Here is a 24,282-nt window from a genome sequence, read left to right on the forward strand (position 1 = left end):
GTTTTGTAAATGTCTCCAACTTGTGCTTTAAAGTAACTATACCCTTCCACTTTGCCAAGAACTGCTTGTACACTCAGATATAAAAACACTCATGGAAAGTTCAATGACAGCACTCATAACATGCTTTATCACATTTGAAATGACATAATTGATAACAACACTGTGCATGGCGAGTATTATGAACATTGATATACTAATTCTTTTTTGAGGACTGTTTGCAATTTTTAATGTATTATATTTGCATTTCATTTATAACTCAGTAGCACAATATTTTTGTAGGGGGGTAATTTGGGATAATGTTTAAAATATTAATTATTGTTCTTTAAAAATGTTATTTGAATTACAGAAATATTTGATAATACATTATGTAAAATATTTAATCAATTACCTGTTATTTTAATTATTTTGGTATCGTTTGTAATTCTATAAGTGTAATTTAAATGTTTTTACATATAATTAGTACATTTTGATTTAGTAGCGAGTTTGGTTTGTAAGGATTAGGGAGGGAAGAATGTAAAATAAAAATTACAGGTTTTAATTTTTAGTTTATTTTTATGTGAATTATGAAATGTATTTATAATTATTTATGCTATCTATCAATTTGACTAATTGGTTGTTATCGCGCTGGGGTACATTAAAGCTTGAGCGACTAAATCAATGAAATCACTCTTTCACCAACTCTCGATAAGGATACTGAGGGTGGTGGACAACGGCAAACGGACAACGTACAGCGGGCATCAGAAAGTGGACCTCAGTGTAGGAGTACTCGGGAGGTTTGTCGTGGCCGCGAGAATGTGCTGTACTTTGCTATCACGGTACAAAAGAGGGTGGTGATGGACGGAGCATCTGAGTCAATCAAACACTCACACCCAGTCAAAAGATCTGGGTTTAATCCATCACCGTTCTTTAGCCCACTCTGTCACCCCAGTTCAGACATGGCTATATGCAAATCAGTCTGACCCTGTGCCTCATGGGAACAGTCCAGCCCAAACTGCCAAGCCATGTCTTCCCTGGACCGGAAACAAGCTTCTGAGGACTGGTTTCTGGCATTCCAGCCGTCTTCAGCCCGGCTTGCTTGAATCCAGTGGCAAAGTGAGCAAGGGACTCACGTCTGAGCATACCCTGCCACACTTATGGTGGCCAAACACGGTACAAAAGGGGGTGGTGATGGAGGGAGCATCTGAGTCAATCAAACACTCACACCCAGTCAAAAGATCTGGGTTTAATCCATCACCGTTCTTTAGCCCACTCTACCACCCCAGTTCAGACATGGCTATATGCAAATCAGTCTGACCCTGTGCCTCATGGGAACAGTCCAGCCCAAACTGCCAAGCCATGTCTTCTCTGGACTGGAAACAAGCTTCCGAGGACCGGTTTCTGGCATTCCAGCCATCTTCAGCCCGGCTTGCTTGAATCCAGTGGCAAAGTGAGCAAGGGACTCACGTCTGAGCATACCCTGCCACACTTATGGCGGCCAAACACAGTACTTTGCTATCAGCCATCGTTTGTAGCTGCAGGTCCTGTTCTGGCCTGTAGGCCTGCGGGCCTCCACATTGCTATACAGTAGTCCCTCTCAGGCATTGCAAGAAATGAGCTGCAGTGGACCACGTCATCGAAGTCACTCACCATTAATGTCATTTAGGAGCTGTCCCTAACTTGCCTTTTGGTACTTCTGATCTTAAGAGAACATCGAGAGTAAATGATAAAGAGTAGTCACCTCTCCACTGTAATATGAAGGATTGTCAGACATCTTGTGACAGGCCCTGTAAAGCAAGAACGGGATCTCTTCTCGCTGCAAACTGCAGCTTGCTTGATGCTTTAGTTGCTATTTTAATTTACAACCTTTAACTGGATATGGCTTGAATGTTTTAACGGTGGAATTTCCCACGTATGGGACAGATGACAGGTGCACTGTTGAAGGGCAACCAGTCTTCAAATGCAGAGGAATTCAACCCATTTCTACACTTTGTATCTTGCCTCGTGCGAAATGGCGTAGCTCCGGGAAAGAGTTAGAGTAAGAGTGGAAGACAATGGGTCATCTCATGAGGGTGTGAGTATTCTCACCATCCGTCGTTCTTTTATGTTAATTCCACAGTCTTGCAGACTCTAGCCCACCCTCTCACAAGATGGAAGAAAGAAATTCAGAAGACGAATCCACACATTAAGCGGAAACACTCCCCGTCTCTCTCCCTCTGTCTCTCTCTCTCTCTCACGCTCTTCCTCTCTGTCAGAGGAGTACTAACAGTTTGGAGCTGTGGTAAAGTGCATGCGACTTGAGGTCACATCCTGTTCCACTTGTTTCAGCTCAGTATTTTGCAATCCATATGTTCCACTAAGCACTCACCTCGATCCACTGTTTCTGTCTCAGACGCAGAGCATTTTCTATTGCAGGAACCGAGCTGCAGATTGAGAGCCGACTTTTCTGCTGGATCCGGAGACGGCTAGATCATAGCGTATAGCAAATTCATCTGTGAGATGACAGTGATAGTTTGACCTGCCATTCACCATGTTATGTGCACGGAAGGCCTTTTTTCAACCCTGTGAGAGCTCTGCCAAGCAAGCCCACATCCTCTTCTACTGCCCAGCAACAAGGCACATGCTGGAAGTTTTAGTAGGTGCTCTATCACAATCCTGATGAAGACCCCACCCTAAGGCGGACTCACCTAGTTCTATATATAGGGGTCGAAACGCCACAACTACCTATCTGATTAAAAGCAAGGACAATTATATATTATTAACGGTGTCCATGTTAAGGTATATAATATATGTGGAACAACTGACCTATGTTTAAGGCTGGGTCAGTATCACAATTCAAATGTGATGGACACCACTTTGTCCATGTCCACTACCCTCACAATTCCACAATGTTCTCAAGTACTCCTCTTCCCATTACCCTACCCTGAGCACCAAACAGTGTAAATACATATTTTGTTATGCAATTGATATTATAATTTTTTTTTACCCCCCTCCCAGCCTCCCCGCCCAACCAGAGAGGCAAAACCATTATTGACAAATAACAGTGCAAAACTAAGTTTCACTTCGTAGTACTGAGAAGTAACCATAGATAATACTTGCGGAATTCTCACAACAATCTTAAGGTGATCACTATCTGGGGTGTTGGCAAAGCTCCCAACAATGAGGTGGCGGTTTACATATAGCATTAGAAAATGATTTCACGAAGTCCCTGCAAAGCTTAAGTCATCACATGTAACAATTCCAGGAAGCCAGTTCAGCCATGACCAGCTGCCGAACAAAGTTCCAAGCTGGCATCCGAACCATTTTGTGAAGGAGGCAGCCTGTCCTCCTCGGGAGGGCGCTTGGTATTTAGTTTGTGCTTATGGCAGAACTTCTGCACCTCCGTGGGGTTATCAAAAAACACGGGATCGTCCATTCACCTCAGCGTAGTACCGGGCAGGATGCAGCATACCATATTTCACTCCTAATTTCCTAAGTGTCGCCTTGACTCCGGTGACTTTTCGCCTTGCTTCTTGCACCATGATGGTGACGTCCGGGTAGAAGGATAGTTTGGAGCCCTATCACAATGTCTCGCCCTGTTCCCTCGGTAGCCGGAGAGCAGTGTCACGGTCTCTGAAGTTCATGACCCGCGCTATTATGGGTCTAGTCGGGCACCCAGGGTTGGGTCGTGGCCCAATGATCTATGAGCACGTTCGATCACAAAGCCAGCTGTAAAGGCCTCTCTCCCAAACAGGTCTATTAGGATAGTTTCCACCAACGTGTCCATGCAACCAGTGGCTGTAGACTCCGGAACACCAAGAATGTGGAAGTTGTTCCGACTGCTGCGCGCCTCCAAGTCCTCATTCTTGATCGCAACTTCTTTGAGGATGCGTTCTATTCGGTCGAGCCTTTTCAAGGATTGCACCGTCCAGTTTTCTAAATCAGAAGTGTGAGATTCTACCACGTCAAGCCTCCAGTCATGCACCTGTATCTTTGATCCCAACTCCACCATATGTTTGTCCAGGGTATCGAACCGCACATCCAAGGCTCTAAACCCAGCTCTCAGTTCTTGCAGCAGCGAACCTAGCTGAGTAGCGTCCCCTTCCGGAGAGGCATCTTTCTGGCCACCTTCAGCCATAGTGTCAGTGGGGTCTTGGGCTGTGTCGGAGACCTCTTTGAAGGGGAGAAGGCGTTGCTTAGGATCATTGAGGCCCATTCCGCAGTTCCCTCCACTGAGTGCCAAATGGGCCCAATATCAGTGCTTATTCTGGCTGAGGTTGCAGTGGGGTCATAAAGGCAGATATGAAAGGATTAGGAGCTGGAGTTGATAGAGATCACAAATGGGCCAGGTGTGCACTGGTCTGGTAGCCGTTGAGATCTTGGCCGGGGCTTGGACATGCACCTCTGCGCAGTGCTTGAGGCAGCGGAGTTAGGGACAGGACGGCCTCCCAGAGACCGATTCTCAGTGATCAGGGAACGTTCGGCAGGCTGGTGTCTCGGTCCCGATGATGTAGGGGAGGAAGTAGACTACGCGTTTTTAGCACCCCTCGTTGGGATGTGTGCAGCTGAATTGGACTAGTTCAAGAGTGTCCATTAAATCATTGGCGTGCAGACAAGTGTACTTGCAATTTTGCATCACGGCTGGACTGTTGAGGCAGCAGCTGAAGGCAGCGTCAGGTGTGTGGGCCCAGCTCGGGGGAACCTGTGGACCTCATGTGCCGTGATGCGGCGCTCAAAATGGCAGTGATGGCAAGGCCGTGCAGCAGGAGAGGAGGGGGAGGAGCTGCGAGGGCCACGGCCGAGCAGGAGCACAATCAGGAGGGAGGGAGAGGCCCCCGGGCGCTGTAGTGAAATCGTGCCCGGCACAGCCGCAATGGCAGCGCAGGCCCTGTCCCTATGCTCCACCGCAGCCCGCCTCCGCGAATGCTTAGCGCTCGAGAGGCTGGGGGCTCAAACGGACATCCCGTAGTACACTAGCGCGGAGCAGGCGTATGTTGTGTTGCTCACTGCCCCGGCACATGGCCCACAGACTCACAGCTCCCCGGTAGCGATTCCAGGCCCCAGGCCGAGTAGTCCGATGCCACTCTGTCCGACGGGGCCGCCACCTTGGATTTCGCCTGCTCTTCGTATAATCGCCACAATTCGCCGCCAATCGTCCTTAATCCATTTCAGCTGGGGGCATATCGGAATCAGGACCCATTCCGACACATTTTGGTGTCATTCCTCGGGACACTGAAGCCGCTGGAGGTAGGGAAATCATGTATGGGCCACGTCGTATTGCGGAGCTTCAGAGCCGAGCAACCATCTCGGTCTCCGGCTTGGCCACGCCCCACCATTGATATTATCATTTGTTTGCTTTATTCCCATTTATGGTGCTGTGTTGCTTACTTTATTTCCATGTATGGTGCTGTGTTCCTACCTCTGGCTCTCGCATCTCTCACTGAAGGTTCTATGCCCAGACCCTTAATTAAGGCTGTCCCTGCAGAATCTCCCCCTCCATATTTCTAGTCTCTACTCCTTGCCACCTCTCACTCGTCTTTCCCATGCTGCCTTTCAACATAATTGCCCATGATTTCAATATCCATATGATGCTAGCTCATCAATCCAGTGATTTGTATTAGGATTATGACATTTTAGACCTGGTTTTATAATAGAATCAAAGGACTTCAAAATTCAGAATGCAAATAAAAAAGTGGACTCGATGAGCTATTCAGATTTTAAACTAGGAAACCTGAAGGCTCTGCTAATATTTTCCCTAAAATATGCCCACCTCATTCACCAAGTTCTACATTCACCCTCTATATCCAGTCTCTTTCTCCTGTCTATTGCTCCTTGCTGCCCATCCATCTTTTACTTGTACCTTGCCTTCAAAAACCTGACTGCAATCATACCCGTTCTCTTTCCTTGTAGACTGTACCCTTCTGTGTCCCATTGATGACTCCAGCCTCTTTTTAATTCCACTCTCTCCTTGCAGTTCAGTCTACCCATCACCCAGTGGCATAGCAAGGGTTCTAGGGGCTTAAATATAAGGGGCCTTATTTATGAAGGCCTTGCGTCAGTTTTGCGCCGCCGGTGCGTCACTTTTTGTGACGCACCAGCGGTGTAACAAATGCTCCTTGTTGCGCCATATTTAAAAAGTGATGCATCTAGGTAGATGCGTCACTTTTTAAACCCCTGCGCCACATTATTCCTGCGTCAGGTATAATGTATGCAGAGGGGGCGTTCCCCCACAAAAAGCCTCGTAATAGTGACGCAGTGAAATCTATGAGATTTCACTGCGTCACTTTTAGGACGCTGTTGCGTCAAAATCTTGTGCCTGCCTCACAGCAGGCGTAAGACTGACGCAAGCCCTTTCACATGGGGCTTTTCCCATGTGAAAGGACGCATTGCTGGAGTTGTGTCACTTTTGTGACACACTCCAGCAATGCGTCACTTTTGCTCTTACAGATACGTCAGAAATACTGATGTATCTGTAACTCCTTGCGACATGATGCGTCATACATTAAATATGACGCATTAGGAATGTCGCAAGGAGTGCGCAGTGAAAAGTGACGCATCGCTGTTTTCACGCAGCGATGCGTCACTTTTCATAAATGAGGCCCAAGGTATACAAATCGTCCTCCTACCTCCAGGCTGGGTAGTAGAATGCAGCGATAATTAGGCAGTTAAACCCTCACACTCCTTTGTCATGCGCCACTGCACCTGATCCACTAATACTTGAACTACTTACCAGTAATATTCATTAGTTTGATGTGTTCCTCCTTGTCCCATTACTTATTAAATTGAGCTGAGATGCCCCTTTAGTTCATAACATTTCCAAATTAAATCTCTTTTCATGACTGCTTCCTCGCCCAGTGGAAGTTTACAGCACTCTAAACACTTTCCTCACTTTACCCTCTTCCTATTTGTTTTTACAAGTCCATACACATATTGATTATGAAGAGATAGCATGGAGGATATGAGGAAATGTAAGTAATTGGGACACGTCGGAAATAATCGGATTAAGGAACATTATCTGTAAGTAACTCAGCTTTACCTACTCATCTCCTGCTTTTTCTCCATTGATGGAATGCCTAAACATGTTGTCTTCATCACAATCTGTTGCCTATATAAAAAAAAATTCTTACATGATTAGTGCTGCTAATTATAGTTAAGAACTTTATTTTGGCACACTTCTATAAACCGGAAAAAACAAGATTTTAGAATTTAAAAACAGCTGCCTCATTTCTATGCAAAACGTGCTCTTGATAAAACAGTCCACTCAAAAGACAATGTATTTTCTTGAGACAAATCCAGTCTACATACAGAAATGAAAGTCGAAGAAGTGGTTAAATATACTGCTATACAAATGTAAATCAGTAACATCCGACTACCACTCAGCCCAGAAGGCAAACATCCCTGTTGTTGATCGAGCCTGGATTGTGTCTGGAAATCTAATACATAGCCTCTAGTAGACTTTAGAAATCACTGATTTAATCCAATGTGCTAGTGTGACCTTGACTAACTAGTTTTGGTGGGACCAGATTTATTGAACAAACTATGGGGCATATTATCAAGCACGGCGTTAAAAATGATCGCCAATTTAGCGGCAGAAAACTGCAGCTAAAGCGGCGATAATGGGCTTGATAATATGCCCTTGAGAATTCCAATAGAAGTCCATGTTCTGGTGTGAATATGGGCTTTTTAATCTTTTTTAATGTTTTTTTTTCAATTAATGCAGCCTACCTTGAAACCACATTTGATAAACTCTTGAATTTTAAAATGTACCAATATTTCCTTCACAGATGTCCTTTTCGTTGTGCCCCCGTTTACTCCTGCCCTGAGGAAGGTGTAGCCCTGGCTGGGGCCTCACACCAAAACGTGCGTTGGCGTTTGTTACCATCTGAGGAATATCTGAATGACTTGGGATCCTATACCAACTGTCCCCAATCGATCATTTATTGTAACATCTTTGTGGAGTAATATATGAACTTGTTGGAAGTGTGTTATCTGAATTGTATGCATGTTGGTATGATAGTGCTGTATGATACGTGGGCTATGGTGAGGATGTAACTTAATTATCTTGTATTTTTTTGTGTAATTTTTCTAGATCCAATAGTTATGATCTATATGCAATGAACTAACCTGGATTATTCTTATGAAATGGATAAACATTGTCATATAAAAATATCTTTTTATACTTTTGTAAAAATATGTGCTCAAGAATTTCGTATGTGGTTTGAGGTTAGCACATATATAGTTGGACCTTTTGAGGCCTATATTTACATACTTTAGGCAGGTAATTTTTCTTTGCCTTGATCTGTAACTTTCCCTGTCTACCTGCCTTCAATTGATGTGGGGTCCCCCTTCTTTGTGGTGAACATGGGCTTCCATTGGAATTCTCCAGGGTATATTATCAAGCCCATTATCACTGCTTTAGCAGCAGTTTTCTGCAGCTAAACTGGTGATCGTTTTAACGCCATGCTTGATAATATGCCCCTATGTAGGTAGATTTTTACGGCTCTTACCACATCGAAAGTAGGTAAACATGACTCCACCAATTTTCTGGGATTTTATGGAAGAGCAGGAAGAGCAATGTTCTTGATCTTTTTTGAAGGAGGAGTTAACACTGTGAACACAATTTAGACCTGATCTTATCCTCAAAAAGCCTCGGATAAGGTTATCTGTATTGAAGAGAAATTAGTTTCCCTATTTTTCTAGCTGTTGGGATTGCTACCAAAAAGTATGCTTTCATGGGAAAAAAACGTTTTTATCCACTTCCTCTGAAGAATGACATAGGGGTTCTTGAAGGGAGAATAAAAACCAGAGACAGACCCCCAAGGATGAAACAACTCTCTTACTCTAGGTCTCAGTAAATTAAAACCCTTGAAAAGCCAAGTAACCATATATTCTACAGCCAATACATCAGTCTAATGTTCCCTAATGGGTTTAATACTGACCGAAACATTTTTCAAGGTGTCTAATGAGAGCTTCCTTTTAAATTCCTTCTATAAAAACTGCAAAATACTTTCAGTGGCACATGAAATAGAAGCTCAATTATTCAACTGCCATTATTTTTTAAAGGACGACCATTGATAATTATATGCCTTTCTAGTGAATTCTGCACTACAAGCCTGAATAGAAAAATAAACAGCTAAAGTTAAACCAAGTCTCATAAGGACCGACCTCTCAAATCCCACAACAATAGCTGAGGAGGCTTGTAAGTGTACTCCAAAGGAAGAGGCTGACATAAAGGGAGAGGGGACAGGGGTATCAACCATTCTTTGTATATGGCCATCAGATGAAGGAGGGGAAAGTAAACTCTTCAAATTCCTTTGAATCTTTGCCACGGCACTGTGAAAGAGGGGAACTGGGAAAATGTATAAATAGGCATCAGTGGCCATTTACACAGTAGGGCGTCTGCCCCTCATGCTTGCGGATCTAGGTGCTTACAACAGAACTGGAACAGAAGGGTATTCTTGTCCTTCACAAATAAATCTACTTCTAAAAACCCTGTTTTTTTGGCAAATGTGATTAAAAACTAGGGAACTGTGTGAGTAATCCTTCAAGGGTGAGACTATTTGTCTAAATGGATATCCTCTGACATCATCTTTCCCTTGTATAAGAACTTACTTGAATGTGATGAGTTTTATGTCTGTCTTAGGATGAGTCCGAGGCCTCAGAAGATTCAAAGTCTTGGAACCCTGTTAGAAACTGAAGGTTCAGATAACCCTTCCTAATCAAATTGTCTATTTCAATCACCACTGGAAAATCTCTCAGACTGTGCAAAATAATGAAGGAAATCTTCATTCTTGAACAATGTCCTCTGAAATGATCTTAAATACAATGTTGTTTCCAAACAAAACAAAAGTGCTAAGATTTGTTTTAACGATGTAAAAAAATTGATGATTCCTTTATAGTTTGTAAAATATTAGGCTTTTGAGCAAACTAAGGTATGGGACCAGTGCTCCTACAGAAGCTGGAGGACAACAAGCACAGGGCTGCCATGATGTATGTGTGTAACAACGCATTTGCTGAAGTAATCTATTGCTGCATGTTGGAAACCACAAAGGCAGTCACAAGCATTTTGTCAGTTAAGAATAACTTAATAAAATGTGCGCAAAATGATGAAAAACTGTGTGGTGGACCTGTGTAAAATCAACAGAGGGCTTGTGACCATATATATGTAATAAAGTGCATAAATCACAGAAGCGCAGCTGCTGCTATGCAGAGGCAGACATGCAAACCAATTATTGCCCTTGATACCTAGAGACACAGTACATGCACGCATGAAGGTTTAATCACAACACTTTGGGCCTCATTTCGATGTCGGTTGGTAAGCCTCCGACTGCTCGTTGGAGGCTTACCGACCGACATGGTAGGTTTTACAGTCCGACCACCGAATTCCAATGTTGGTGGTTGGAGTGTAAATTGGCCGGTCAATCTGACTCGGTCCCAACGGGCTCAAGGAGCCCTTTGGCCAGTCGGAAACCATCCATAATCCCTTCAGGATGGCGTTTCCATCGTCAGGATTATGATGTTGGTTTCCAACAGCCTTATAATGTTGGCCTTTCAGACATGGAAAGGCTGTCGGAAAGTGACTTCGGGGGTTCCTAGCAGGGTCCCCATCCCTCTTCGGCCCACGGTTGTGGCAGTGGGGGGAACCTATGGTGCCCTCATAAAAATCCCTATACCGTGTGGCAGGCTCCCCTACACAAGCTCCCATACAAAAATGGGAGTTTGCGACCGCACCCTGTGCGGTCGCATCATAATAAGATAAGCGGAACCGCCGACCTATGGTCGGTCGGTTCTCACCCAGAAACAGTAGGTAACTCCGAATTCGGGGCCAAAGTGACCAATCCAACTACAAATACACGAACAACTTGGATATATAGTTGACATCCTTGTCAATACTAAGATGCTGTAACCTTGTGCATACCATATTCACTCTATTCATACATGCACCCTTTAAGATATCGGATATATTAGTACTTTAGAATTGCAGGTTTCGTAGTAAGCTTTCTGTGGTATAACTCAGAAGACCTGAAAATGTACTTTGAATGCAGTAGTTGATTTGAACTAAACACGTCAGCTGTTTTTCTTTTTCAGGCATGTAAAAAATATTATAACAAACACATTAAAATGCGTCAAATGCGAAATGTTTAGAGCTACTTTGACAAAAACAGAATTTATGAAATGTATAAATATGCGAAATTTGAGAAACTGCTTCTATATTGAATGTAAAAAACGTACAATAGGATTAGAATTCTAAAGTAGTTGATTGCTAGGTAGGAGGTCAATTCTAATTAAAGTACTTCATTATCATAACTGTTTAACTATCCTACCTCCTACCTCACGCATTGAATGGTGGCTCTAAATATTCTGAATGCGCTAGGGAGTAATAATATTCATTACACACGTTATCATCAAAGTTGCCTATGCCACACCGAGGGGGGTATTTATGTAGATGCGCAAGTTTTATTTACACATCTCTTAATGAAAAGGGAGGGGTAATATTTTAATATAAGAACGTATTACTTCATAAATCGCTAATTCATGCAGCATTTCTTCGTGATTTTTGACCTAGCTTAGTACACTAAAAGGTAAGCATGCAGTAAATGAAGAATTGTGTTTGCAACCGGTTTGCTTCATCTCACTACTGTATCTCGTTGAGGCATGCCATAGTGTTTTTTCCTGTCTAATGCTTGGTATCGTGCAACTACTCCTGTTGTAAAGGAGTGTTTTTCACGACATGAAACCAGCCTTGAGTTAAACATAGCGATCCGAAGTTTCTTTCAAATATTTTTGGGTTGCTGCATTTCATGCACTGAAATAAAAAAAAAAGATGCGGTTGATTAAGACAGGCTGGAAATGTGAAGTGAGCTAAACTTGTTTTTCTGGAAATGTCGATTTTTTCATGTAACACTATTTCTTTTTTAAATGTTAAATATTTAACTTTCGAACTGTTACCAATGTATTTGTTATCTCTCTTTTATCTTTCTTAACTCTCACTCTTTTAGATCTGAGGTGAAAGAAAGCTTTAACTGACTTGCCAGTTAAAAGAAACACATACAAAAGTAATATATTGAGCTGCTTTGTGTCAGACACCTTCATTCATTGTTTGCTTAAAGTATTATTCTCTTCATGCAAGAACCCTTATTTTAACATGCATAGGCCATCATGAGTTTAGTGGTTCACAACTTGTGGGTAGGGAGCAGGATTACTGTTCCGCCAGATCACAAGTGTAACATTTGAAATTATCGATAAAAATGTTAATTAATGTGTATCGCTAATGAGACTTAAAACATACATTAAATGCAAAAAGTGTACCAGGCAATCATATTTACACAAGCTTGGCCTAATGCCATCTGAAGGGTATCAAAAGCTAGGAAACTGTAAACTCAGCATTTAAACTTGATCTTGACCTTTTTAATTGACTCCCCAACCCAGTGAATAGCACTGTACAAACATTTTGATATACTGTATGTTTCAACTTCTACAAAGATCATTGTTAACTAATAAATATACTTGATTTATTAGGAGGTTCGAGATGTAGTTTATATTTGGGTCATTAGACTTGAATTGGAGAATGACTCATATGAAACGTAGAAATGATAAAATTTAATAGCAGTCTTAAAGGTTCCTGTTTGTGGATTATCATATTCCTGCGAGAAGATGGGAAGTGAAAGCGTTTTGATAGAGCGCGGGCTCACCTGCTCGTTTTCCCATACTCACCTGGGCCCATAAAACAAACACACTTTGAACAGGTAAACCTACTCTTCAATCAGAATTTTAAAATTAACCATTTAGGACCTCTACCATTGACTTACCAATCCTAGTCACCGGTACCTAGAATCCTAAGGGATCGAGGATGTTAGCATAATAGGTAGTAAATAAACATTTACACTCATAAAATAACCAAATTCTGAGAAAAGGTTTAAACACTTTATCTATGTAAATTCTTAAATGTTAGAGTCCATACCAATTTAATCAAAGCTCGTTCAATTAGGAAGAATATAATCAAAGCAAGATGATGAGGAAATATTACAAGACTTTCTTTAAACATTGAAACATAGGAAGGGTAAGAAAAGGGAAACAATATAATGACATACCCACGCAACTTTATATTTACCTAGAACTGTGTGAAAACCAACCCTGGCCACAGGCTGGGATAAAGAAAAGGATCCCCGATAGCTCAGGTGCCAACAGGACAGGTGCAGTCCAAAATCAGGGCAGGTACGGACCAAATTGGATCAGGACAGGGCCACCGTAGGTCAGGACCGGTATCCAAAGCTAAAGTGAAACGCCAGTGTCACACCCCTCTCTGCAGCTAACAGTCAGACCCCAATTGCGTTATCGAACTCCTTCCCAGAATCCCGATTGGGTTATCGAATCTTCTGACAGAGTGCTCCGCCAGCACCTCTGCTCTCGATCACCTATTGAGTGCGTTGGGTCAGTGACAGGTCAGCTATTCAGACAAGTCGGACAATCTAACTAGCTAAGCCTACCTTAGTTATACCATTTTGCAGGGCAGTGTACCCCCCCCCCCGCCAATGTTGCAAGTTTGTGTATTCCCTCAATGTGATTGGTCCAAAGGCGAGGAGAGTTCATCACACCAAACCAGTTATGAGGTCACTTGATTAAATAATGCAAATTATCTTCCCCTTTCATGTCTGTATTTTCCCATGCACTTTTATTCCATCCTGCAATGGATGTTTCAATAACAAATACATTGTATGTAAAATGTTCAATTTAGTTCCCTCTCAAGAGGTCAAACTGTGAGTTTCCCAGGCGCATCTTCAGGCAAGACAGCCACTGGCACAAGTTCAATGCCATGGCTTGTGGACTCTTGAGCTCTTCTGCGCAGTCGTAGGATTGCAAGATGAAGTGCAGCAAGATACAGCAGGCCTAAATACGAGCTAATAGCAAAGTCAAAGAAAAACAGTTTTAGATCAAAGAATACATGAATGCACTGTATACCACTTATCTCTACTACATTCCCATTACTTTATTTTAACTACAGCATTAGGAATTAAGCAGAACGAACAATTTAGTCAAAGCAGCAATGCAAGCATCAGCATGTGAAAACATTGAGCAGCCATCTTTAGTTCTAGTGCACAGAAGCAAAGTGTTCCCTCCAAGCAAAGAATACGTCATGTCATGTGAGTGTGACAGAAGCATGGGCAGAAAAATTCCCACATTGCGACGGTCATTTTAGGACACTCGAGTTACTGTTAGTAAAAGCACATACACAAGTGTCCCCTAGATACTACAAATGTCGTGTGATGCAAAATTAGTGAGACAAAACATGTTTATTAGTGCATTACGTTTTATTTAGAGAGGGTTGAGTCCGAGCAAGTGTCTTTATGAGTGAAACCTTGCACCATCAGTTTCCATGACAGTATCAAAAGCTGATTGGTCGGCAGAATAGAGAAGAAGCAACATGAAGATTGCAACAATAATTTCACTTGTCTATAATAGTACATGTTCCTCGAGCAGGTTACCACTCCATCCCACAACTTGCAATTGAGACTATATTTTACCCTTATTCCTCACTGTGTTTTAGATTTGACTGAGTTTCTTGAACCTGTCTTTATGGGAAGTTCTGCCTTGACTTATTATTGATTTATTAAACTGATTCTAATGCTGAAGCTTTATGTTTGTATTCTCACTCTTTTGAACTAGAACGCTTTATGGGTTCTTACTCCTTTCTCTCCCCATTCTTAGAATAGAGATACTTTCCTTTATGGAATGTGCTCAATGCATTTTATTATGAATTATTTGATTGACTAATATTGATTATCGATTTCTGTCCATATTTGATCATTAAGATGAATGAGAATTAACTTATTACTTTGAAAAGATGACTTACTAAAGATCTCAATAATAGAACCCTTTAAATTGTATAAAACTCTCATTATTGATTACAAATATATTTGTAAATTGTGTTTAAAATTTCATGTGATGTACAGCTCCAGATTTATCTCACTCAACGTCTAAGGTCCATCGATCCAGAAGGAGATAGTGGTGATTGACTCTGTTGATCGAAAACTGAGATTTTAAATGAAAACGTATCCCCACTCCAGCACAACCGTCTCAGTGCACCCCCACTGAAAATTGCATGGTGTTAGAAAACAATACCCACTTTTACCAGATGTGTATCTGCACCAGGGAAAACCATTGATCCTGCAGGCTTGGATGTCATTTAGAGGGTATCGGGGTTCATAGCTGCGACCCCTTGCTTGCCTGTGTGACCCCTGGCACTGCCTTTACAACTCCTGGCCTCAGAGACTGGCAAAGACAATGCCAAGAAGAGAACAGAAGTTTAATGCTGCTGTGATGTGCACTGTTATAAATGGGGGTCTTTGGTTGACAGCGGCTTGCACCCTATCCAAGTAGGGACCATTCCTTCTAGTCAAGGTAAGCAAGTTACCCATCCAATGCAATCCCTGATCACCCCCTTGGTAGCTTGGCATGAGCAGTCACGCATATCTGAGAGGCAATTTGTAAAGTATTTGCATATAAACACATACAGTAACAAAGTGAAAAAACTACAAATGGACACCACACCAGTTTAGAAAAATAAACTCCCTATGTAAACCAAACATGACCACAACACAAACATCAAACATACAGAGCTCACAATATCACTTTTTAAAGGTTTAAGCAATTCTGTCCATATAACTCTATGGATACGGTGATTTTAGCACAAAGTACATATGAGGTGTCAAAGTCCAAGACAAAAACAGCTGCAAAGGAGAGAAGCATTGGTAAACACAGCAATGGGTTGAATCTTGAGCCTCAGGGGAATAGAGGCATCAGTTCTGGTGCATACAGGAGAATTGTTGCGTCAGTTCCTTACTGAGAGGAGAAGCGCTGTGTCAAAATCCGAAAGCGGTTAGTTTCTGCAGTGTGATGCGCTGGAAACTTGGCACACACGTGCGATGTGTAGAAAATCTGGATGTGCTGAGATTGATGCTCCCAGCAGCAAATCAGTCTGCATCGATCCCTCAGCCACAGCATGGTGATGCAATTTTTTTTAGTCGCACAGCTGGGACTGCATCGGAGTCAGAGTGAGTGTCTCAGACTTTAAAGACACGGTGCTTGGAACTCAGGCTGCAGCAAACTTGGAGACCCAATTACTGGCATGTGGTCTATTCTGACAGCTGCAAACAAGCACTGCGTCGATCCTCTGGCAGTAGCGTGGTGATACATTGGTTTTTCATCTGAACGGCAAGCTTGTGGCAGGAAAAACAGGCACGGAAGGTCACTGCATTAATGTATTTCTTCTTTCTAGGGTAAAGCCACCTCCAAGGGTTCAGAACTGGAATTGACACCACTTGACAGGTTAGAACTCACAGAACAGTCCAAATTCTGCAGGTGAAGCTTTGATGCCCCTGAGACTTCTTAACAGGAGGAAAGAGCACGCAAGCCCTTGAAGAATCTTTTCAAGCAGGATACACAGCGAAGTCCAGTCCTTTTTCTGCCCAAGACAGAAGCTGCAACTACAGGCCAACCCAGTAAAGCAACACAGCAAAGGGGCAATACTCCTACTGACAGCTCTCCAGCTCTTTCCCTTGGCAGAGTCTCCTATTAATCCAGAATTGTTCTAACAATGTGGGGTCATAGGACCAATAATTATGCCCCTTTGGCCTTTGAGGTGCACAGATCCTGTCTTGCCTTGTGCTGGCTCCAGACACACTAGAGGGACTTGGATACAGCATTGTGAGAGGAAGGCACAGCCCTATTCTGTGTCAGTGACAAGTCCTCCCACCACTCTAGCTCAAGATGGCCCATCAGCCTGCTGATGGGCAATCAGGATATTCAGGGCACGCCCCAGCTCCTTTTGTGTGCCTGCCTAGAGTGAATGCACAAACAGCCCACTGTCAGTCTAAACCAGAGCTGGATTCCACAGGCGTGCTGAGGCACAGAATGGTAAAGCAAGAAAATGCCCACTTTTTAAAAGTGCCATTTTCAAACACACAAATTAAAAAACCCCTTCACAGAAAGAGGGGTTTTAAAATGCTGAGCTCAACATCGGTTCTACAATGAAGTTCTTTACAGCACGACGAAGTGTCCGAATGCAAGAAGGCAATGCTGTACAAAACAAATAAACAAAAATGCACTTCCAAAAAATAAAGCTTTTAATATTTATGCAGTCAGACACTGTTCTGTTGCCGTTTCAATGTGACAACTTTGTCCTTACCCTATTTTTTCTTAGGCCATTTAAAGCCTTTTATTCAGTGCTTACTTTGAGGCTTGGTTGCTGGCTCAGCCCCAACACTTTATTGTCAGTATTTATAATAGTTCACCACATGGTGATGCTGTTTGTCTAATTTGGAGATGAGCCTCATGGTTGTGTGTTAATTCAATACTCCTTAGAATGACTAATACCTGCCATCCAGGCCATTCTTATTGATTTTGTGGCCTGGAATTGTGTGAATGGTCACACCTCTAGAGTGTGATGGTTAGTTCTTGTGTTGGCACTGCCATTGGCAGCCCTGGCAGGGGAAGAGTGTGGTGCAGTGGACCGAGGGCCTTAGCACTTATGTTTTTTTACAAACTGAGCACAGCTTTTATTACTTTTTATCTCATTCAGCAACACCACATAGGCTTCCTGTTTCTCCCGTGCCTGTACCAGGCAAAGGACAGGCACCTTTCTTTCCCTTCTCGTGTTCAAGTCAAGCTCTGTCAAAATCCCTGTGCTCTATGTGCTTGTGGGATTTTCCTCTTCTTCTCTGTTGCCTCGGTGATGATCATTCTTGCACGTGAGTGATTTGTAACAGTCCAACCCTTTTGACTTACAGCAGTGGTCTCCATCTCCGCGCCTTGATCTTCTTCAAGTCAATTGAATTTCTGTCACCATTTTAGAATGCGGCATAAGCCAATATCAAGTTCTAACACTGCCTATTATATTCAGTCAATAAAGTAAGTTTAGGTGAATTTTTAAATGCTTTATTTATCTTTTTCTTAGGTTTAGTGGTTTAAGATGTATTCACTTTATTGAAGGTCAACATTTGTTAATCAGTTTACAGAAATATGAAGAAATATATTGGTTAGCAGCAAATGGAAAATAGTATAGCATGCCATGAATCTCATCCTATATCATACCTATATCTCTACTCTAATCCAATTGACCCTAACCTATCACAATCCATAGAGACTCCTTTAAGAAAAGAGTGAGAATTTTAAGGAGCTTTTAGAATAAGCATTTAGATTTTAGTGAACTACTCATGAAGAAAACTTGTCTGAGTCTTCTCTCAGTCAGAAATTACTTACAGCAGTTGCTGTATACCTAAAGAAAGTTTTAAAAACATCATTTGCAGTAGCTTACATTGTAAAGGTAAATAGATAGTCGCAAGCAAATTATCCTAGACCAGTTTGATCAGCATAAAGTTTTCAGTGCGTCCCTAAGCAAAGGGTGGTGAAAGAGCTTTTGAACCATCTCTAACTAGCAACACGTATATTAAACACCAAAATGTATGTATCCATAATCTTGAGTGTCATATCATCATAAACCAATAGTGAAAGTAGCATCTGATGGCCAGTCGCATCCTTCTTAATTTCCACAGTAACATACGAGAAAAGCTAACACTATTTCAAGCGGCATGCTAAGTTGCTATTGCCTATGCATGAGGGTTTCACATAGGGTTCCCAGAGAACCCTGTACCTCACTCTATTAACTACTCAGAACTCCACTGCATGACAATGAGTAGTCTAACGTAGAAACATTCTATTTGCAACTTATACAGATCTTCATCATGATCTTCACATTTCTAAGTATACACTTATGGGTAGATGCATCAACGTTGTCATTTGCGATTCCTTATTTGCGAGAAATAAGGAATCGCAAATAAGGAATCGCAAATGGCAATGCATCATTAATTTTGCTATTTTATTGAGATTCGGTAAAAATCGCAATTTTTACCGAATCCCAATAAAATTGCGAGTTTCAAATAGCGAATTCGCAATTCCCATTCATTCCTATGGGCTGAAATGCCCATAGGAATGAATGGGAATTGCGAATTCGCAATTTGAAATCGGAATGCAACAAAGCCTTTCAAGGGTGGAGAGGGGGGTCCAAAGGACCCCCCCTGCACCCATGAAATGCACTTTTACATGTGAGTTACATACACACATGTCCTAAGGACATGTGTGTCTGTAACGTAGACGTTTAAAAAATGCATTTTTATGCGTTTTTACACATTTTTGCAAATTACCACGAAGTTCAACTTCGTGGTAATTTGCATTTGCAATTTGTAAAATCGCAAATGTTGTGAGGATGATGCATTGCATTTAAGGAATCGCAAATTTGCGACTCCTTAAAAGCAATCGCATTTTTGGAACTCGCAAAAAATAGCGAATTTCCAAAAATGCTTGATGCATCCCAGAAACCAAATTAGGAAGTGCAAAAGGCCGATTTTTGCGAATCGCACCGTTTGCACTTCCTAAAAAGGTTGATGCATCTAGGCATTAATGTTTAATATACTTTTCTTCATTATTCAGTTCAAATAACAGCTAGGATCTATCCGAATGCAATGAGAACATGTAGCTTGGGAAGGAAGGGAAATAATTGTCAGAATCAGCACAATCTAAGAGGATGACATGTTTTTCTAAAGCGAACGTGAATTTGTTACTTTAATACTGAACTGTGTCACATTCTCCTATAACACATTAAAAGGCAAAAATAACAGCAATGCGGAGAAAGAAAGAATGAATGAGGCTTAGCTTAACTTGATAATAAAAATGTGATAGAAATGGATGCTTACAAGAAAATAAATCAGGCTAAGCATGTTACACGTTAATTTGCACGTTTAAAGAAAGCCACATTTTCATTGTTCTGTTTCTTTAAGCATTACTTGTGTTAATGTTTTACAGGTTAACTGCATTATTTTTAAGCTATAAACCTCAGACGCATCCAAGGTAGTCAAGGCAATGTCTGCTTGGGTGCCTGCTTAATTTTGCCAAGATTTGGGTCTTTGTTTTAGATTGGAATTCATATCATTCATCTATAAGACAATAAGGGATTTTTATTACTCGTACAACTATTTTCTTATCTCTTTTAATTTTTAGTCTTCATCTTGCTAATTGAAACTAAGCATTTTCAATTAATTCCACTGCAAATTAGACTGTGAAGTTCAATGAAGATTAGTATAAAACAGAAATTACAAGTCCCTAAATGAGGAAATTAATACTGCTGAACCATCATGTGTAACTTCCCCAGATCGTTCCCGACAGAAAGTTTGAAATAAACTACAGAGTAGCCTGACAAGAGACCTGGACAATGTCCTGCCTGGACAAATATGCCCCTTCCGTCATCTTGTTGCAGTATTACACAAGCCCATATTCAACCATCTACAGATTCTAGGGTTGACAGTATTCTTTTTTCTTTGAGTACATATGCACAAGCTCCAAAGCAATTTTTAAGAATTGTCAACTTGACACTCGATAAAAGGTCTGTCTCCTTTGTCTTGGAATATCATGACTTATCTTCTGGACACCTTGGTGATGCCAATACACTTTCTCCTTTTTGGAGAGACCAATCAGTTTGTCTTTTTCTGATTACTCTACGTGATAAATCCTCCAGCAATTTGTTAATGTCACTTTCTGGTAGGACCTAAATTCCTCTGTAGTAGAACCCCTGACTCTCCTCCTCACAATTTGTTGCTAAATGCTGCGAGTGCACCCCTTACAATGTGCTCTTTGTTGGTCAAATACCCTTTGGGGAAACCCTACCCATGCCCCTGTCATGATTCAACACCCTCTTTCACCTCAGTGCTTCTAACTTGCCCATGTGTTTTAATATGCAATACGGTCAGGACTATTAGCAGAGATGCCAAAGCTCGAATGTGTATCACATTTTCCTGCTACATCACCTGAGAGTCCAAGGTCCTTATGACCTCCGAGATGAAACCCAAGATGGATTTCTCCCTAGTGTAATTAGATCATGACTGCAAGATCATTTTTTATAAGAACCTCAAAGTGTGTTAGGACAGGTTATCGGACGTAATTTGTCCACTCTCAATAGATATTCATTTGGCAGAGTTATCTTTTTTGGCCAGAGTCCTCTGATCATTGAGGCCATACAAGGTTGGTTCCCACATGACTTCTCTCTCCAGGGGAACATTAAAACTCCCCTCTCCATCAAGAGGAAAGCATATAATTATCAAAATGTGCCCCACACTTGCTGATTTATCCTCAATCACGTTTGACCATTCAGAACAGGAGTACCAGATGCTTTCCAGCAGTGATGTAGAATCACAGGAGGGTCCTGCAGATTGTTTCGTGCTCATGGCAGAAGTGCTGGTGGAGGGTCCCATACCAGAATATATGTCTCCTTTTTTTTAACTATAGGAGACACACATTCCCTTTTCTTTCTAAGAAGGTGTCATTTTACATGTGACTCCCTGTTTCTGCAGACTGCCAACGCATGCTTCATAAAACTCCAAAGTGCTCCAGTGCAGTTCAGACCTCTCCTTTTCCATATTCCCCACGAGCAAAAGCTACTGGTGTATCAAGAAGTTCTGAACATGTATTCCAATGATGTGACAGTCTCCCCACCAAGATCTCAAAAGCTCCCATCCTTGCATGCCCAGTGTGTGTCTGTATACTTCGCTGCTGAACTTCTACTGTCAGACTCAGAAATGGCAGTGGAGCAGGCCTACCTGCCAACATGCTCTTCCTCCCTTCTCCTGAACAGGAGGGAATGGAATCTGTCATTAATGCCCATGTTGTAATATCAAAACTTACCTTCCTACACTTGCTGTGACAAGATATGGTGATTAAAGGCTCACAGATAGGATAAACAGCTTCTGGAAGGCTGCGACAAACATCAGCGCTTTCAGCGGTCTCATAATGAGTTCTGTTCTTGCATCATGAGGGTGTAGCTTGAACATTGGACAGTTGCCACTGTCACAAGAAACTAATCACCTGATCCCTGGGATTTTTTTGTACGACCCAGGTGTGCAAAATGTGCCATCCATAACCTAGATCACCTGATTTGTGGTGACAGATGGAACATACAGCTGTAGAAATGTTATCAGCTCGCTGGAGTTTCAAATGTAGGGTTGTCAAATGGTAGGAAAGTCAGACTTCTTATGTTTGATACATGACATAGCCACTGGACATATTAGGAAAATATACACACAGTTGAACCTTTGCTAATTTTCACACATCTCCCATTTGCCACCCCCAAATGCATGCATTGAATGAATCTAAACAATTTGTAGTAAGTGGGCATTGAGAGCAGTTCAGGATAATGACATTTTACCACATGGAATAAATGTTATCTTTATGGTGCAGCATAAAATATGCATATTTCCCCTCATGCTAAACCTGTGAATTGGCTGCCTGTATACAACCCCCTAGTATACAAATAAGGGAAGTAGTAGTCTGTCTTGAAATCTACGGGCCCGATTCACAGAACTAACTTAAGACAAAATCCTAAACTTACTACTTTTGATATTCACAGAAGTTAGGATTTTGTCTTAAGTTTGTCTTAAGACAGACTTAAGTTAGGATTTTGTCTTAAGTCTGTCTTAAGTCTGTCTTAAGACAAACTTAAGACCAAATCCTAACTTCTGTGAATACAAAAAGTACTAAGTTTAGGATTTTGTCTTAAGTTAGTTCTGTGAATCAGGCCCTATAACTTTATTTGTGTACATATGGGACTTTCTTTTAAGCAAAAAAAACCATTAATAATGTATGCCATGCAATCATTTTTTTAGGACTCAACTTTCATTGTGCTTATCACCTAATTAATAGAGCACTGTTGTAACAACTGATACTATTAGCCAACTTAATGATAGTTGTTTTATTGACTACCAATTCTAAACGTTTCACATTATACTAGAGTACTTCTTTTGTGTTTGCTGATTGTTTTAGCAGTGTTCTAGCCTGCAGTACAGTACAACGTATTGAACGAAATGATTTATGTATGTTTTGATATTGCAATGCTGAAGAGTTTCAAATCATAAACAGTGATGATGGGAAAAGGGGGGCAGCAGATTGGGAGTGCTTGGACCAACTATAGATAAGGCAGGTAAAGAAAGTTAAACGTTTGTAGAACTAGGAGAATTCAGTAAGTGACCATTTTTTTGTTCTTCGTTAATTCTTAACCAGGCCTTTTTTTCAGATTCTTTATTGAGATGCAGGAATGTTATGTTGTCCCAAACACCATGTTGAATTGTCTTCTAAAGGTGTTTAATGGAGAGAGTGGGGTTAGTGGGTTAGTGGGCGTTATAGGGAAGTGCACCAGCTGAAGGGAAAATGCTGAAGGGAAAATGTTAACTGAGTATTTCTCAAAGTTAAACATTTTCTTTGCATCATTATTAGCAAAACAGTTTGTTTTGACAGAAGTTCAGATCCACCTCTGGCTCTCTGTTTAATTTGTGTAGAAGGGGAACTTCCTAGAAGCTTGACTTGTTGCTGTGTATCATCTGTGTATCTATAATAGTCAACTATGTGAATTTGAAAAACCCTTGCCAGTGCCATGACATCTTCCCTGTAAAATTATGGGAAGAGTGATAAGTCCTAGGTGGCTCCTCTATTGCAACTCTTTGAACTAGTTTACCTCTGTCCATTTGGACACATTTTAGGTGTTAAAGGAAAGATGTTGCCATTGTGATACCCATATAAAAAGATCTCCATTTTGTGATTAAGTCTCCCAAGATAGGTGGTTTGATCCCCTATATTAAATGCCTTAAGTGACCTAGCTGGATAAGACAGACTTCAGAATTATCATCCAGGTCTCAAAGGTGACTATCACACATATTTAATATTGAAGTTTCAGTCCTGTAAGTAGGACAGTAACTAGATTATTAGTGGACTCGAAGATGGGTTTCTATCAAATACTGGCAAAATAGCTGCATTACATTTTACAATGAATTTGGGAAGATAACGTAAGCTGCAACTTGGCATCTCATTGAACAACGTTGATGATACTTTTGAAACTTTATCACGTGAGACTGGTCTTGGCTAGTATTTTGCATAGACAAATTGGCTTGCGTGAGGCAATGATGGTCATAAGCATTTTACCCAATAAGATTTACGTATAGTGCTCATAGGCCCGATTCACAGAACTAACTTAAGACAAAATCCTAAACTTACTACCATTTTGGTATTCACAGAAGGCACTTACTCATTTTGGTATTCACAGAAGGCACTTACTCATTTCGGTATTCACAGAAGTTAGGAGTCCTAACTTTAGGACTCGTAAATGCCTTCTGTGAGTACCGAAAGTCTTAAAATTAGTATTTTTCGCAATTTAATAGTAGTAAAGTTAGGACTCCTAACTTTAGGACTCCTAAATGCCTTCTGTGAATAGCAAAAGTCTTAAAATTAGGATTT

General features: G+C 41.4%; 1 protein-coding gene across 1 annotated transcript in view; it reads left to right on the plus strand.

The window, feature by feature from the left end:
- TACR3 (tachykinin receptor 3) overlaps positions 1 to 24,282 on the plus strand; it is a 1,258,290-nt gene that overhangs the window by 41,893 nt on the left and 1,192,115 nt on the right. The window lies entirely within an intron of this gene.

The sequence above is a fragment of the Lissotriton vulgaris genome, chromosome 3_1 (genome assembly GCF_964263255.1).
Source record: "Lissotriton vulgaris chromosome 3_1, aLisVul1.2, whole genome shotgun sequence".
In the NCBI taxonomy this organism is placed as follows: domain Eukaryota; kingdom Metazoa; phylum Chordata; class Amphibia; order Caudata; family Salamandridae; genus Lissotriton; species Lissotriton vulgaris.